The following is a 16,863-nucleotide window of genomic DNA, read 5'->3' as shown; positions in this document are numbered from 1 at the left end:
ATCGGGCCACGACCTCCAGCTCTTGCTGGGACAGTTTGCAGCCGAATGTGAAGCGGCTGGGATGAGAATCAGCACCTCCAAGTCTGAGGCCATGGTCCTCAGCCGGAAAAGGGTGGTTTGCCCACCCCGGGTCGGGGGGGAGGTCTTACCTCAGGTGGAGGAGTTTAAGTATCTCGGGGTCTTGTTCACGAGTGAGGGTAAGATGGAGCGGGAGATTGACAGGCGGATTGGGGCGGCATCCGCAGTCTTGCGGTTGCTAAACCAGTCTGTTGTGGTGAAGAGGGAGCTTAGCCAAAAGGCGAGGCTCTCGATTTACCGGTCAATCTACGTTCCAATCCTCACCTATGGTCATGAGCTTTGGGTAATGACCGAAAGAACAAGATCGCGAATACAAGCGGCCGAAATGAGTTTCCTCCGCAGGGTGGCTGGCCTCTCCCTTAGAGATCGGGTGAGAAGCTCAGTCATTCGGGAGGGACTCAGAGTAGAACCGCTGCTCCTTCATGTCGAGAGGAGCCAGTTGAGGTGGTTCGGGCATCTGGTGAGGATGCCTCCTGGGCGCCTCCCTCTGGAGGTTTTCCAGGCATGTCCAACTGGGAGGAGGCCTCGGGGCCGACCCAGGACACGGTGGAGGGATTATATCTCTCGGCTGGCCTGGGAACGCCTCGGGATCCTCCCAGAAGAGCTGGTTCAAGTGGCTGGGGAGAGGGCAGTCTGGGCTTCCTTGCTGAGACTGCTGCCCCCGCGACCCGGACCCACCGGATGAAGCGAAGGACGACGACGACGACGACGACTCGGCACATCAACCCGCGTCCACCGACCCTCCAAGCGACCCGGGTATTTAGCAGCTCGCCTGCAGTGTGAAAAGGCAACTCGCGTTGTCTCAGGTTTCACGCGACCGTCCTGTTGCATTAACTCGCGTTGTCTCAGGTTTCACGCGACCGTCCTGTTGCATTCTGATTTTGTCGCCCCGGCCGCCTGTCAGGCTGTCATTGTGGAAGCTCCGGAAAAAAATAAATAAATTAAAAAAAACTGGGCTGGCCTGCGCTGTGAGAGCTCCTCACTCGTCTCTCAATAAAGTTTTGGCCTCTGTCATAACATCAGTCTTCCTGTTGATGTCCTCCAGACTCTATTACACTCTTTTTTTCTAACAATTTACATGTGAGATGATCTTATGGGAATTAATCTCTGCTCGGGAACTCCCACCAACCGGGCACCCTAAGGTGAACTGTGCAGGCGCGACCGTGTTTATAAACAACTCGTATTGCAATCTTGCACACTTTTTTAATCGATCATGGCAGCGCACTGGCAAGATCGTGAAGTCACGAGCTGCTCGCCATCCACGGTGAAGAGGAGATCCGGCGACAGATTTCTGGAACCGTACGGGTTCTGGGAATTTCACCAGCATTTTTGAGACACTGCGCACTTGAATGTGTAATGATGACATTGTCAGCGCGATGACGTTCGAGAGAGAAAAACACAGGCGCGCAGCCTCACAGCGGGAGGAAGCTTGAATGCGCCCTAATGCAGAGCGAACCCGGGTACAAAAACTTGCTTTGACACGTGTTTTTCAGTGTGAAAGGGGTATAAGTGAGCCCTGTGATAGACTGATGACCTGTCAAGGGTGGAACTCTCACCCAATGACAGCTTGGATACGCTTGATTTCTTCTTCTGTGGTGAGCCTTCATGTGTTTCTTTAAGTTGTTCTGGCCTACTGATTGGGATTTAGTTGTAGTCTTTCAACTGAAATGAAGGTTGAAGTCAAATTTCAATCAGGTTATCTTTTTTGGGGGGTTTTAATCTAATTTTAGTCAATAATATCTGAAAAAAGAAAACAATTGGTAGCAATTTTGTTGTTGATTGCTTCACGTCATTTTAAAGGACGTAACTGTACGCTTCCGCTCGGTGATGATGCACTCAGGAGAACTTTGAGTGCAGTGATTCAATGTTTCTTTTAAAATTCACTTTTGGAATTAGATTATGTACTTAGACTTTTTTTTTTTAATCATCATCAAAGAACCATACGTTAATATTTTTGCTGCTGATCCAAACCATAGAAGTGTAACATTGTCTCAGAGAAAATGAATTGGATTCTTATTTGTGGAACCTGAACTACTCAAAATAGCTTCTCCCACTTGCTGACACTTGCTAAAGTAAAACCACACGTGGATACCTGTCCCCGCCCATAAAGAGTGATTTGTAGAATGGCTGTTGTTGTCCTGTAGGTCTGGAGAGGTCTTATTGTTGTTGATATGCTGACCTCAGTGCTGGCCAAGAATAGCAACCTGGACAGGACCCCTAGAGCCACATTCTAATAAGGAGCACAGGGATCTCTAGGATAGCATGCATACACATGTCCATCTCCATCAGCTGCGCCTCTCTCTCTCTCTCTTTCTCTCTCTCTCCCTCCCTCTTCCACTCTCTCTCTCTCTCTCTCTCTCGCTCTAACAAGCTCAAATTTCCCTCATGCAGAAACTCCCTGTAGTCAAAAACAGCTTTGGACAGCAAACCTCAACAGCTCAGGGCTGCAAGGACGTTGCTGCTCAAAATGTGATGAAGCGTTTTATTAACAGACAGTAGCTTTGTCTATGTATGCAATATGTAAGCTGCCAGTACAAAAAAAATGGCTCACAGCTCTTGTAGAAGCAAAGCAGCAAAGTTACAATAACATGAAATAATAAATTACATTTTGTCTCCTGTAACAAATTGCCTACCTCCAGTAAAAAAAAAAAAAAATCTCCTTCTCGCGCACACACACACACACACACACACACACACACACACACACACACACACACACACACACACACATGCACTGTCACTCATGATAGCACACACACACACACCTGAGAGAGGGTGCCATGGTGCCTCAGAGGCCCACTTAGTGGTTGTGCAGATTTGATGAGAAGGGCCTTTTGCTTTATTTAGTGAAGTGCTGCTTAATATGATTACGGTCAGCATGCTTCCTTTTCTGTCTCACGTTGGAGAACACCCTGGGAGCTGTTACGCTATAGTCCTCGGTGACTGAGCCCCTTCCTGGAGAAACAAGGCAAAGACAGTGAGAAACACTAATTATATTAAAACACAAACAACAAATATGCTGTTGCCTATACGTTTAAAAAAACAAGAGTGTGCAATGTGCACAAAAGCATTTTAAGATGCACTTGACCTCATCAGGCATAAATAATCAAGCCAAGAAACAGGAATAACTGATCATCTGTCATTGTCCTGCAGAGGTCACATTTAATAGGATATTGGCAGTCAGCAGCCTTGATGTCCAAAGCCAATGAGGACGGCTTTATGCATTAAATGGTGCTACAAAGCTCGACGCCTCACCATACACACGCTGCTGTTCACATTATACAGTGACAAACAAATTATACAGTATAGTTTTACAAGTGGAAGGTTTTTCAGAGCTCTCATGTCTGGAGTACTCTGGTTACTCAACCATGCTTCAAAATAAAACACAATAGCAGTTCTTTGTGTAGATTAACAGGCTGTTTGCGCCACGTCACAATCCACAAGGACGTGCCCTCTCACTGAATGACAAGTATGTCTACATTTAGGATCTACAAATCCAAACCGCCAAGTCCTCCAACCCCCACAATTTGTTGCTATTGTCTGATACACCGCATGAAGGATAGTTCCATGTCATAAAATGTGATGTGTCAACACCGTCTTAAGGTCTGATTAGGAGAGGATCATGATCTGGGTTCAAAACAGCACTTTAGGAAAGGTATAACTGTGCCAAAGTGGGATATTTCCTTTTCATAATTCTTAACTTTCATTGCTTTTTTACAGCTTTTTGTAAAAAGCTTAAACTCGGCCGGTCATCTTGGCTTATCCGAGGTTGTAGTTGAATGCCGGTTCGCTTGGCTGGACCGGGGAGGTTCATGTGTGATGGTACAAAAAAGGAACCGAGGAAGGACAAAAGAAGGCAAGCTGAATACCTGCACCATAGCTTTGAAGGAACAACCAAGACTTGGCTGCTACAAAACACTTCTGTCAGCACCAACATGGAGGTTTTTATCTCATTAATTTAGTGCCTTTTTAGTTGAGTTTCTTGAGAGGACAGACTCAAATCACAACAGTGGTCTTCACTGATTCAGGATTCAGGTTTCTTGACTTTTTTGAATGTCTTAATATGATCCTCATTTCAACGGCAGCGCGTTTAATGACTCACACTGTAGGTAAACTCTGAACCAGTCAGGCTGACACCTTATGAGCAAGAGCAGTATTAGCTTCTTGTGAAAGCCAGCTCAGGTTAGCAGCTAATGTCACCATAGTAGCTTGTTAGCAGTTTTGTGAAACAAAACAACAATACTGCAAGCAAATGATGAACCACAAGTCAGAGTCACTGTCGCTATAGAGGCTTGTGTGACGCTCTAAACATTGACACCATTTTTTTAGCGACAGCCATCCATAACTAGCGACAGCAGAGCAAGCTAGTTATTTGCGATTGACCCTTAAATTATTTAATCTTGCAGCAATTTGAAAACATACAAATATTATCAGAGCAAACGGATGAGATTATGGCAGGGAAAGAAGGGAAATCCCTTTGGGGCTCGAATGGATTACATGATGGATGTTTGAGGAACCTTAAAAAAACAGAGAAAGCATTTTAAATTGATACAAAATTAGTATGCTCTCCAGAGTGCTGCATGACTCATCCAGTTATTTCTTTTTTGATTGGAAGAAAAGAGACAAGGAATTTCTTGACAAAAATAGTAAAATGGGATTTTTTTTAACGTATTTGCCAAATAATGAGATAAATGAACAATTAGCATAGGCACACCAGGAAAACTAGGGACCAGATTTGAATGTAAACACATTAAATACAGCTTCAGTGTGTGTGCGTGTGCGTGTGCGTGTGTGTGTGTGTGTTTTGCTGCATCCAAGCTGAATGCGACACTACAGTACAACTCCGTGGGTGTAACTGCATTGACTTTGGCCTGCTGTGACGTCATGTGAATACCCTCTGTTCTAAATCTGAGGAACAATGAGTGCATTACAAGTGCCAGCCAACATAAGGACAGTTTGGACAGTCTGTTACAAGCTGGTAAAATAAATATGTGCATACATTTTTAAACGTGTCATTTTCTTTTCGCAGAGTAAGATGTTTCCAAAACTATAAATCAGTCATAGCCTATTCAGAGATATTACATCCTGACAAACTGTAAATCAAGGACTCTTTCATTCATCAACTTCCATTGTCATATTCTTATATTTTGAGTTATTATTCAAGCATTGTGAGGCTCCACCGTAAGGCAGCAGCAGTGGTGCAGCTTTTAAATCTGAGCAATCGGAACAGTGAACATACAGTAATGTTAGATCAGAACATTGAGTCCACACTGAGACTTGACTGCAGTTTCTCAGCCTGCAGACGCAGTGCAGGGACCCGGTCACAGCCACTGATGGGAAAGTTCATACTGCCCCCTTCTGATGGTCTTTTGTACTGCAACTCCTGCAAAGGGGGGCAAATGACAGCTCACTATTCTGTCTATGGTGATCCAAGAAAAGTCTGATTAAGGAGTCATTTAAAAAATAAGCACTAATTATAGTCACCTGATAATATTTGTTGTTGTTGTGAAACAAAATCTTTGAGTTGCTTGTTGCCTTAAGATTAAATCGTTTCCATCTCTGTGTGTGTGTGTGTGTGTCTGTGTGTGTTTGCTGGAGATAAGAAAAACCAACGGTCAGCACAATTCCATAGGTAAAGCTGAGGTGATGACTCTTACATAACCCCAGCTAATGATTAGAAAGAGCCTCTTCAAACAACACGCGCACCGGTCATGATGACTCTTGCATTTTACTTATTACCCCTCACTCTTTCTGATTGGGTTAATTTCTTCTATTATTCCTGTAACATCACAGGTTTTTTTCCTCACATGATGTAGAGTGTGTGTGTGTGTGTGTGTGTGTGTGTGTGTGTGTGTGTGTGTGTGCGTCATCTGGGTATCTCCAGCGATGGCTTGCTTTAACACAACCAAATGGTTTATAATTGATATGTTGTTGTCTTCGTGTGTGTGTGTGTCTGTGTGTGTCTGTGTGAGTGTCATCTGGGTATCTCCAATGTTGGCTTGCTTTAACACAAGCAAATGGTTTATAATTGATACGGCGTTGCCTTTGTGTGTGTGTGTGTGTGTGTGTGTGTGTGTGTGTGTGTGTGTGTGTTAGTGTGCGTGTATGTGTGTGTTCCTTCTTGTTTTCAGTATGACACTCCATCTCAAGGTCAGTCAAGCTATTGCAAGTATTTTGCAAGTATTTCCCAGTTCACTATCAGCTCTGTATGTTTGTTTCTGTCTGTGTGCGTGTGTGTGTGTGTGTGTGTGTGTGTGTGTGTGTGTGTGGGCGTGTCATTAGTGATTGTGTGACTAGCATGTCTTTGCGTGAAGGGAATGCACTTGAATTTATGTATAAGCACACTGATAAAAAGTTTTGAAACAGTATAATGTCTTAGCGAAGGTTGCTCCAGATGTTCACAATGTTAGAGACTAAATTCCTATTGTCCTTTTCTTCATTCAGACAGTTTCTCTTATTTGTCTCTATATTTATCTCAAACTAACCCAAGCCAAACATATCTCTCTTGCCGTCAGCATTTTCAGTTGAAGCTACAGTCGTGGCCGCACACAGCAGCTCACACAAATCATCGTGTTCCTTCTCAAAGCAGTTTGTTGATGACAAAGATTTGGGTGACTAGCAGCGCTGTTGATTAATTGTTTCGTCAAGATACACTCTCCTTTTAATTGATTCATTTTACATTGCCAAGAAATGCAATAATGTGTCAGCAAAGGCAACTAAAAAGATTCCAAGCAGGTAAGTATCATAATATAAACCATCAATATCTTCACACCATGTGTTTTGGTATTATTGAGTGATTGGAACTTTGTTCCATAGCACTGAATACTAGCACTGTGACCATTTCATTAATCACACATTTAGATTTTACTTTTAACAACAATTTAATATTTTTGTGTCTTTTTTTGTTTCATTGTGCTATGCTGATTTTATGGTATGTGCTTGGCTTTGTTTGCACTTTTTATTTCATTCGCATTGGCATTGGCATTTTTATTGCTTGTTGATACGTTGATATTTTTACAGGGACAACGTGCAATAAAAAGTAACTGCGCCATATTTAGCCATGAGCTAATTTTATATCTGTTGCACATTACATAACATCAAGCATCATATCGTCACCTCCTGAAAATAATTGCCTAAGTCACTTTTTGACAATTTTTTCAAACATTTTTTGCCTAAAACAACTCCGTATAATGTTTTGTCTCCAGTTATTTTGTGTTTTCTGCATAACTTGAAAAAAATGACTTGGGCGATTATTTTAAAAAGGCAACGATTATTACATTAACAGAATATGTATTGCCAGCTATAGATGATGATGATGATGATGTCATTGATATCCCCGTCCAAAAAGGTAGTTTGTTTAGCAGAATTTTATAAAATTAATGTGATTGAACTAGTTTGCAAAAAAGGGAGGAAACCACACGACTGTCGTAGTGTCATAACACATTCCATTTAGACGCGTTAGCCACTTTGGCTTTGAGCTAAATACACACCCCTGGCTCTTTCTGGAGCCACAAAGAAGTCGTGCAGGAGGGAGAAAAAAAACAAACAAACCTTGTGTGTTGGTATAAAACACAGAGGCCAAGAAAATGACACAGTTTGTCGATGTGGGAGTGTTGTTGTTTGATGTCATTGGAATAGAATGTGTTGGACATTGCTGATGAGGGGGGCTCAAAAGGGTCCAGCCTGCTGCTAGCATGGTGTATCACATATAGGTGTGGGTCACCTTTTAGTGCATATTGTCAGCTCAGACAACACTGGCAGAAACCTGTTCCATTTAGCAATAAGCTAATGTTAGTGAGATGCCCACTGCAGCTGGCAGACAGTCAGGAAACACTTACTATTGTAGATAAAAGAGGAAAAGCGGAAATGAAAGAGGCTGGTTTGAGGAGGGAATGGAAAATGATGGGTGGGAGCTACATCATAAAAGGTGTAGAAAGTTCAGCCAGGTAAAGTCTCCAGTAGGTGGGGAGAGAAATATGTACAGAATGACAGAATGGCATTTACTCAAGATACGAGCAGGCCTGATACCAACACCAGGGACCTTTGTGTTTGTCTGTAGGGCACTTCAGGCCATAAAGGGGGAGGCTGCGCTTCTGTGGTGGTGCAGCACCTTTTAAGACTGTCTGGAGGTGCATGTTAGGTTATTTGTGTGGCGTTTGTCCTGGTATTAGTGGATCAAAGGTGCAAGAGCTGGTGTACAAGCATGATAACGGCAGCATACACCAATTATTTGTGCAGTAGTGTTCTGTGCTTGTGAGTGTGAATGGTTGTCTGTCTCTATGTGTTGGCCCTGCGATGGACTGGTGACCTGTCCAGGGTGAACCCCACCTCTCACCCGTTGACGCTGGGATAGGCTCCAGCCCCCTCGCGACCCTTAATGTAGGAATAAGCAGAAGACAATGAATGAATGAATGTTCTGAGCTTATTGAATAAAATCACAAATGGCAGACCAAAGTGTCCATCTGTATTTTTAGGGCTGATTTACACCTGAAGTGCAGACAAGTGCAGAGCATAGTACGACTAGTTTTTTGTATTGCATCTTCTATATCGTTCTTCTGGGCAAACAGCTGCAGTTTGATGCTCTGACATCTCCAAAAATGAGACGTGCACCTGGTCGCAGGAGTCATTCACCAGCTAATGATGGGGATCTCATGATTATCAATAAGTGTATTACCTAACAATATTCCTGTGAGCAGCATCCTGCTAGATGAAGAGAGAAGAAGATGGATGACTGATGAGGGATTTATCTTTCTCTTGGATTTTGTACGGTGGTGCAGTGGTTAGCGTTGTCGTCTCACAGCAAGAAGGTTCCTGGTTCAAGTCCTGGCTCCATCACAGGATCTTTCTGTGTGAGTCTGCATGTTCTCCCTGTTCCTGTGTGGGTTCTCTCTGGTACTCCAGCTTCCTCCCACAGTCCAAAGACATCAAGAGAAGACGAGGCTGATTGATGCTCTAAATTGACCGTAGGTGTGACTGTGAGTGTGAATGGTTGTCTGTCTCTATGTGTGTGTTGGCCCTGTTCTGTGGTGCACTCAAGATTATGAGACTTGCGCGATTAGTTCATCATTGTAATATTCGAAAATGAAGGCCACTTTTATAATGATTTGATTTCATCCCGTTAAAAAAAAACAAAAAAAAACCTGACTCGAAAGTTCAAACTCAATTCAACATTGAGGAAAATTGAACATTCATTTGAATTCCCACACCTAGCTGCTTCAATTTCCTGTGTGCTTTGAAAATACATCACTTGATTAACATTTAATGGTTCCTCAAGTGCCTGCTTGCCTCTCTGTTCAGCAGCACCATGTCATGTTGAACCACCGTTACTTATCACGACTCTCCTGCAGATTGAGCCTTTTCTGACCAAATAATGATGAAGAGTTAAATAGAGTGTGAAACATCCTTCCCCACAGTCCCATAAAAGGCCAATTTACACAGATCATTTACCCGCTGTTCAATCACACAACATGGAGCCTCACCACCAGCTGTTGCACAGGTTGCTGGCTAACAGTCAACGCTGAAGGACAATTGCCTGTGTGTTTTTGAGAGAGAGAGGCCCTGGAGTGTGTTGCAGAGATTCTATCTGTGTGTGCGTTTCCCTGTTAATGATGCTATTGTAAGCAAAGATCAAGAATCCTGGACTCAAGTTCTGCAGAAGCCTGATAATGAGCTTTTTAGTTGAACCGGGGAGTTTTGGAGCAGTGAGACATTGTTGCCCCCCAGGATCAGATGCTTGCGTCATGCTGCAAGTTCAAGTTCAGTACCCAGGTTATCCTGTAGTGAGCTGGCTTGACAAAAACAACATCCGCAATAATAAGCAAGTCTATTCTCATGATGAAAGGTATTGCAGTACGACTTGTATGATAACCCATGTAACTGCAAGACAAGTAGACAGGAAATTTGCAGTCATATGTCTGATGGCAAAACCACTTATATTTAATGAGATGGGACATTTTTGGATGTTTGTACTGGGACGATGAACACATGTTTTATGCTGTGTTTCTGCTAACAAAGCCAGGTATTTCAGGTAAGATGTTCTGGATATTTTTAGCCCTGTTTCTGGTGACAAAACCAGTTAATTTTAGCAAAATGTTGTCATAATTTTTGTATGTTGTTTCCTGGAGTATTGATGGAATTTTTGCTGTGTCTCTGGCAAAACATCTTGATATTTTGGGCCAGACATCAGGATATTATCAGCCATTATCTCTGTAAATGGGAGGGATATGAATTAATAATACACATGAAGCAGGTGCTGCCACCAAAGCCAGGAGGGACACCTTGCAATAAGCAGTGTGAATCTCATAGACTTCTCAATATCCCTGCCTCATCATTTAAGCATAATTTGATCTTGTTATAACAATAATTGTACAGTCCATTAACTGACTAGGTTGCTTGGGTATTTTCGCATATAATTCAAACTGTTAAAATAACTATTTTGGTCTATTTGTTTATTGTTTATCATTTTTAGAGACAGAGAAGTAGATAGATAGCTCTCTGTCCCAAGCAGTTCTGCTGCTAGTGTTTATTGCAGCTTAGATACCAAGCAGTCATCCAGTGGAGGTCCTGAGCTCTGTAATACACACAGGGAGGACAGACAGGTGTCTATAAGGTTTGTGTAGCTCTAAAAAATTATGAACAAGAAATGCATTTCTTAAAGATATGGTTTTATATATGCCAAACCTACCTGACCCTGCCATAATCTATACAGCCAATAAATGTTTGTATCAGTTTGTCACTATACAAGGGTTTGTAGAAGAAGAAATTGCTCCTGAATTAATTGAGGCCAATGGGAAAAGTCTGTGGCTTCAGTTCCCATTGTGATCTGTAAATTCAAGGTTGAACCTGATTACCACACTAACCTTGTGATCCTGCTATTTGATACATGCCCCAGGAGTGACAAACAGGGTCATGTTTATGCTTCAGTCCTCTTGGATGCTGATCCAGTTTACATAGAGGTTGGACACCTGGTAGCCAACACTACTGAATTTCCAAGAATCCCGATACTAAGAAAATAGTAAACCAAAGGAGTGTCCAACAGTCAAGAAAATGTTGTTGTGGGAGGAGCTCATTCATGGATTTCTTTATAAAACTTGGCTGAAACATTCACTGAGACTCAATAATAAACTGAAAAGATTTTGGTGGTCAAAGGTCACCGACCCCTAATAAAAACACAATATATCAGGAACGCCTGGAAGAAATATTTTCAAATGTAGTACAAAATTTGTATTCCTATCTTCTTTGATCTTCTCTGTCTCTCTCTCTCTCTCTCTCTCTCTCTCTCTCTCTCTCTCTCTCTCTCTCTCTCTCTCTCACACACACACACACACACACACACACATTCACACAAACATTTATCAAAAGAGAGAGAGATTTGTGGCTGTGCATGTGAGGGGGGCTACAATTATTGATTTCTGTTCATGTGCAGATAAGCACGTGATCAACACAGCTGTTTATCTGTCATGATTGATTGGATCATTGGAGCACCTTGAGACTGTGCATCAGACAGCAGTGAGTCAGCCTGCGTGACACAGTCACAGTTCAATTTCAGCAGTGGAAGAACAATTTCGTCACACAGCTGGATAGAGATGAATAGGGAAGACATTTTACTGTAAGACACAGCAGGTGTGGTTACTGCTTATTTTTCAAGAGTAAAGTCAATTTTGTTTCATATAAAGTATTTGCCAGCGTCGGGACTGAGGCCAGCAGTAGCAGCCCAGATAGGAACTGACAGGCTGAAATGAAACACACAGATAGGGAAGTGGCAGCCAGGCAGACAGGAGCCAGTCCCTCATGGGTGCTGGAGATTAGGCTGACTCCTACTTCACATTCCCCAGCCAGCAGAGCACAAGAGGCCTGTTCGAAACCCTTTAAACCCCCCCCCCCCCCGCCCCACTTTTCTCCATGTGAATGGCAATGTTCTGTTTTTTTTCTTTTTGGGATTAAGTCAGTACATCGACACCAGAGACACAGTATAAAGACAAGATGTGAGACCCCTGCCTAGCCTGCATGCATGCATGGCTCCGTGGGGCTGCAGTGGAGCTCTGGGAAAGGCTGTTGGCAGAAAACGGTGATCAGGCTGAGAAAAGCTGTTCATCATTACTCAACACAATCATAAAGTTATTTTACTCCGAGTTCTTAGCTCTATTAACAGAATGAAAGGGAAAATGAATCCCATGACAGCGAATAGATGTTCCCCTGGGGGTTTCTAACTTCATGTTCTGGACCCCAAAGTTGACAACCTGCCGCGGAGCTGCTTTTGAAGTGGTTTTGCTCAACAGGAACGCTTCATAAATCGGACGTAGTTGTTATGAAGGCTGCTTTCAGGTAACGCTCGCAAAACATGTATATACAAGACACTGTGATCAGATCCACAAAAATACCAAAGAACTGATTCTGAATATCATTTTGTTGAATTGTTTTTCTCATTATAAACATTAAGATTCCAAATTGAGTCATTTTTATCAATGATGAAATGATAATAACTGATTTTTCCCAAAATTGTCACGTGATTATTTTGCTGACTTTGGAAAATGTATTGTTGGTGCTAATTCTTTTTCAATTGAAGGACTCATTATTATTATTTTTAGTAATTATAAATATAATTGTAAAGTTAAAATTCATCACTCACTGAAATTTTAAGTTGCGTTCTACTCACACTGGTGAAAGAATTCTAAACTGGTCAGGGATGCATGTTTATTTTATGGTAGTTTTTGGGTTAACTTCTCAGTGCAATTTTTCAGGTAAATATCAGGTAAAAAAAAATTCCAAATTTTTGTTTTAACAGCTGTGTCCTTTAAGGTTTTTTTTTTCTGCGGTCATTACTGTAAGTCCTTTCATTAAAAATTGTGAAAATGCAATGATAAATAACAGAGAAATGAGTGTAAAATTATAGGATCAATTACAAATGACCAAGAAATTAGGTTAAAAATTTTAAAAAATAATTTTAAACATGTACATCTAGTTATTAACAAGATATGTAAAAATCTGGTCAGCACTTTCTCATATTTGTTGCATTTAGACAGAAGAAAAAGTAAGAACCAGTTCACTGCACGTGTGATCATTTCTGTTTGTATATTTATACAAACTGAGTATTTTTTGGGTTTCTGCTGTTCAAACAAGGAATGTTAAATCGACCAGTGCCTTCAAGACTGTTGTGTGTGACGCTGTGCACTCTCTGAGGCGTCCACACTGAGAGAATCAATCAGAAATGACACCTGTCAACACATTAAATGCAAACAAACATGAAAGCCAAATGATCAACACATGACTGCATTTGAAATATAGTTCAACTCCTCTGTTTTCCATTGAAACCCTTTACCTGCAGGGAGCCACGCCCACTTGAAGGTGATTGGTCAATACTGCTCACTCTCCAAACAGAAGCCAGAACTACTTCGATCCCAAACCATATTGTCCCTGATAATGCCTTCATATTCTATATTTACCTGCAGATATCCGTTTGCTGCTCGCACAGACTATGTAGATGGTGAGGATTTTTTTTTTCCACTCGAATACATAGGCAGTGTTGGTGATGAGCTCTTATTACCCTCAAAGAAACAACATTTTGTCCCAGTTGCCCGACTGGGTGACACGCACACGCACACGCACGCGCGCGCACGCGCACACACACACACGTTGTAAGCATACAACACATTCTGTTACTGCTCCAGATCTGACAAACCTCCACACACATGTAACGTATGAGCCGTCTGCCATCACGTGAAGAGGAGGAATGAAGCTGGGGTCCGATTCCCGCTGATAGCCGCTATCTACCTGTCCCTCTGTTCGCCTCCTTCTGCAGCAGAGCAGGTCCTACTGGAACTGTTCCTACGTGTTACCGCTAACTGGCGGTCATGGTTTGACTTGACAATGCTTTTCCTCAGTGATGGATGAAGACTGAGCTGATGTTATCTGGAATGATCACAGCATCAATTTGCAACGATCACAATACGTTAGAGCGAAACCCTCTAAAACACGAGGGACAGCACGCGCGCGCGCGCACGCACACAAACAAACACACACACACAGACACGCGCACGCACATTTAGCCTGTTCTTTGATAGACAATAAATACCTCTGGAAATTCCAAACTTATCTTGCAGGCATGTGTATGTAAAATGAAGATAGTGGCTGAAATTCCATTCCAGTGCAAAGAATGCAGCTGTAAAGGACAGCGGCGTTGCATTTGAGCGTGATCAAAGTCAAAAGGCATTTCTCTCCACAGACGAGGCCTCCCTTGTGGATTGGTCTATCAGTCATGGTGCAGAGGAACATTACCAAAGGCCGACCTAAACAGCAGTTCTGTGGCCTGCAGCCGGAATAGAGCACGTTTTGTGGATCCCACTTTTTATTGACATAACCACAGACTGACTGCCCCCCCCCCCCCCCCCCCATGCTGAACGCCATGATGGACTGGGTAATTGAGGCTGTGGTGGAGCGAAGCCTCACCGATCACCTCATTCATAAGGTTGCTATCTGACTGCCATAGTGAGAGACGAGAATTACTTCATGTGCTAAACCACCTCATCGGCTTTTTTCTCCAGGCTGAAAGATTGAGGTTATGGCAGATGGTGCGCACAGAGTTTAAAGTTTAGAAAAATATAACAGTAGAAATATCTATTGAAACGTCACATATTTCTTCCTCTAAGACTACACATGAGCATGACGTTAGAAGCTATAATCTCAGAAAGTACGTGCGAGAGCAAAGACAAACACACACACACAAGTGGGTGTGTTTGGAACACTTGTGTTCATTTCCATTTTAAGCCAAACTAAAGAGATTATATTTCCAGGAGGAAGGAGGGAATCAACTCACTTGTTTGCCCTTTTTTTTTTTTTTTTTACTGCTGGCTACTAATGAAATAAAGCACTTCAGAGAATAGTTTAACAAAGATTTCATGAAAAGGATTTAATCTCCTACACCTGAAGACCTGTGGATATTCACCTTGGGCGAAGTTTCTCCTGCCGGAATGTGCTCCTTTTCTTAAACAAATCCATGCCTCCATCACTGGGTTGCTTGAGTCGCACGCAACTGTGTGCACATTATTATTATTCTAGTGTTTCATTTCCACACGTCTGGTGTGCTCTGGTAATTCCATGTAATACACGCGGTATGCCCACAGGAGGTGACAGAAACATACGCCGATTAGAACCGAGAGGCTAATTTGTGTGCTATCCATCCAGAACATTTCAAAGGTAGCTGCAGGGAAAATAAAAGCCTTCATCCTTTCTTGTCCTTACTTTGGGAGGTCTGGAAGAGCCGTGGGGTTAGATTGTACCCATAACCACATAATAAAATAAAATACACATCTCAAGCTATAATGTGGTCTCATCTGAGGCCACCAGATAAAACCTGTGCCCTGAATTCACCTTCTTCAAAAGTATCAAATAGATAAACTGAGGGAGAAAGTTAGACTGAGGGAAGATGTTGCATCACCCTCATCAGATTATGTTCAATTTTCTGTCTATGAATGCCAAGTTGTTGTTTTTTTTGTTTTTTTGTTTTTCCTATGGCAACTCCAGAGTTCCATTGACATTACAGAATAAACATAAAGTGGAATAATTATAACAGTAAGAAGAAGAAACAGTTGTTGTTTTTTTAAATAATGCATTTTTTTTAATGATCGTGAAATGCATCATTCAGTGTTTGATATCGTATCTCCGAATTTCTTATTTCACTGAGCGTTGTTTGAAGGCTGTCACCACACTTCAATTCAGAATGGCTTGACAGTCAGTGGCTATCAGCGGCTGCTCGGAAAGTTTTCCTGTTTTGAAAAAAAAAAAAAGTAAACTGGCAGAAACGTTGACGTGAATTCACTGTAATCTATTAAAATGACCTTTACCTAACTGATGCAAAAATGTACAGTTCATGAAAACACAGTCTACTTATTCTTTATGAAACTATACTCTACACTTTTCCTGTTGCAAAACGGTACAAAAATAATGAACACAAAATTTTACAGTTTCATATTCTTCGCAAAAAATACAGATAAATAAAGGACAGGTTGTTTTTTTTTTTGAATTACTTCACATTTATTTAGAGTGAACAGAATATTAAGTCTCCATCCTTTTAAATATTTCAATTCACCGATTTCTAAACCTAAATTAACACTAATTTGGCAGGTTACACGTGTAATAGCAATACCATGCATCTGAAGCAGAAACCACCGATTTATTTACCTAGCGGTGAGCGTTGGCGTCCCGTTTTTGTCAAGAGGCGACTTCATCAAAATATTGCTTTATCCCGTTCAATCTAAATCAATAGGGGGCAGCCTATTACCTGAAATACCTGCCTTCCTTCGCATTAGCAGGAGTAAAACTCAATGTACCAGTCTAACCAGTCCAACACTCACAGTCACAAGTTAAAGCCAGTAACTGGATGATGTTACCAGATACTCACATATGCTGGTGTGCCCACCATCGAGGACGTGTTTTATTTTATGTCTTTTTCCGTACGATTTTTGAATGATTTGCCCATTTTTAAAGTCACTGCATTAACCTTCCATGACTTGTTGTCGTCAGTGCCTCAGCGTTGGTTGAAACAACTGTAAGGATGCTTTTTCTAACCGTCTGAGGTCACTTTCAAACGCGAATCAGCTTCATCGCAACACGGTGAAAATGATTTAACACGTGTTGGAATCACACATTCATCTGTTGTGCTTTCCAAGGAGCCAGGGTTCAAAAGAAGGTACAAGGAGGAAGCATCGATTTTAAATCCGTCAGAATGAAACTCTACATTCCGGCAGATTCTGTTTAGATTCTTTAATGATAATTGAAGTTCAAAAATGT

The sequence above is a fragment of the Aulostomus chinensis genome, chromosome 9 (genome assembly GCF_037954235.1).
Source record: "Aulostomus chinensis isolate RoL2024-O1b breed Wild chromosome 9, RoL_Achi_v1.0, whole genome shotgun sequence".
Taxonomy (NCBI): Eukaryota; Metazoa; Chordata; class Actinopteri; order Syngnathiformes; family Aulostomidae; genus Aulostomus; species Aulostomus chinensis.
This window is presented reverse-complemented; position numbering follows the sequence as displayed.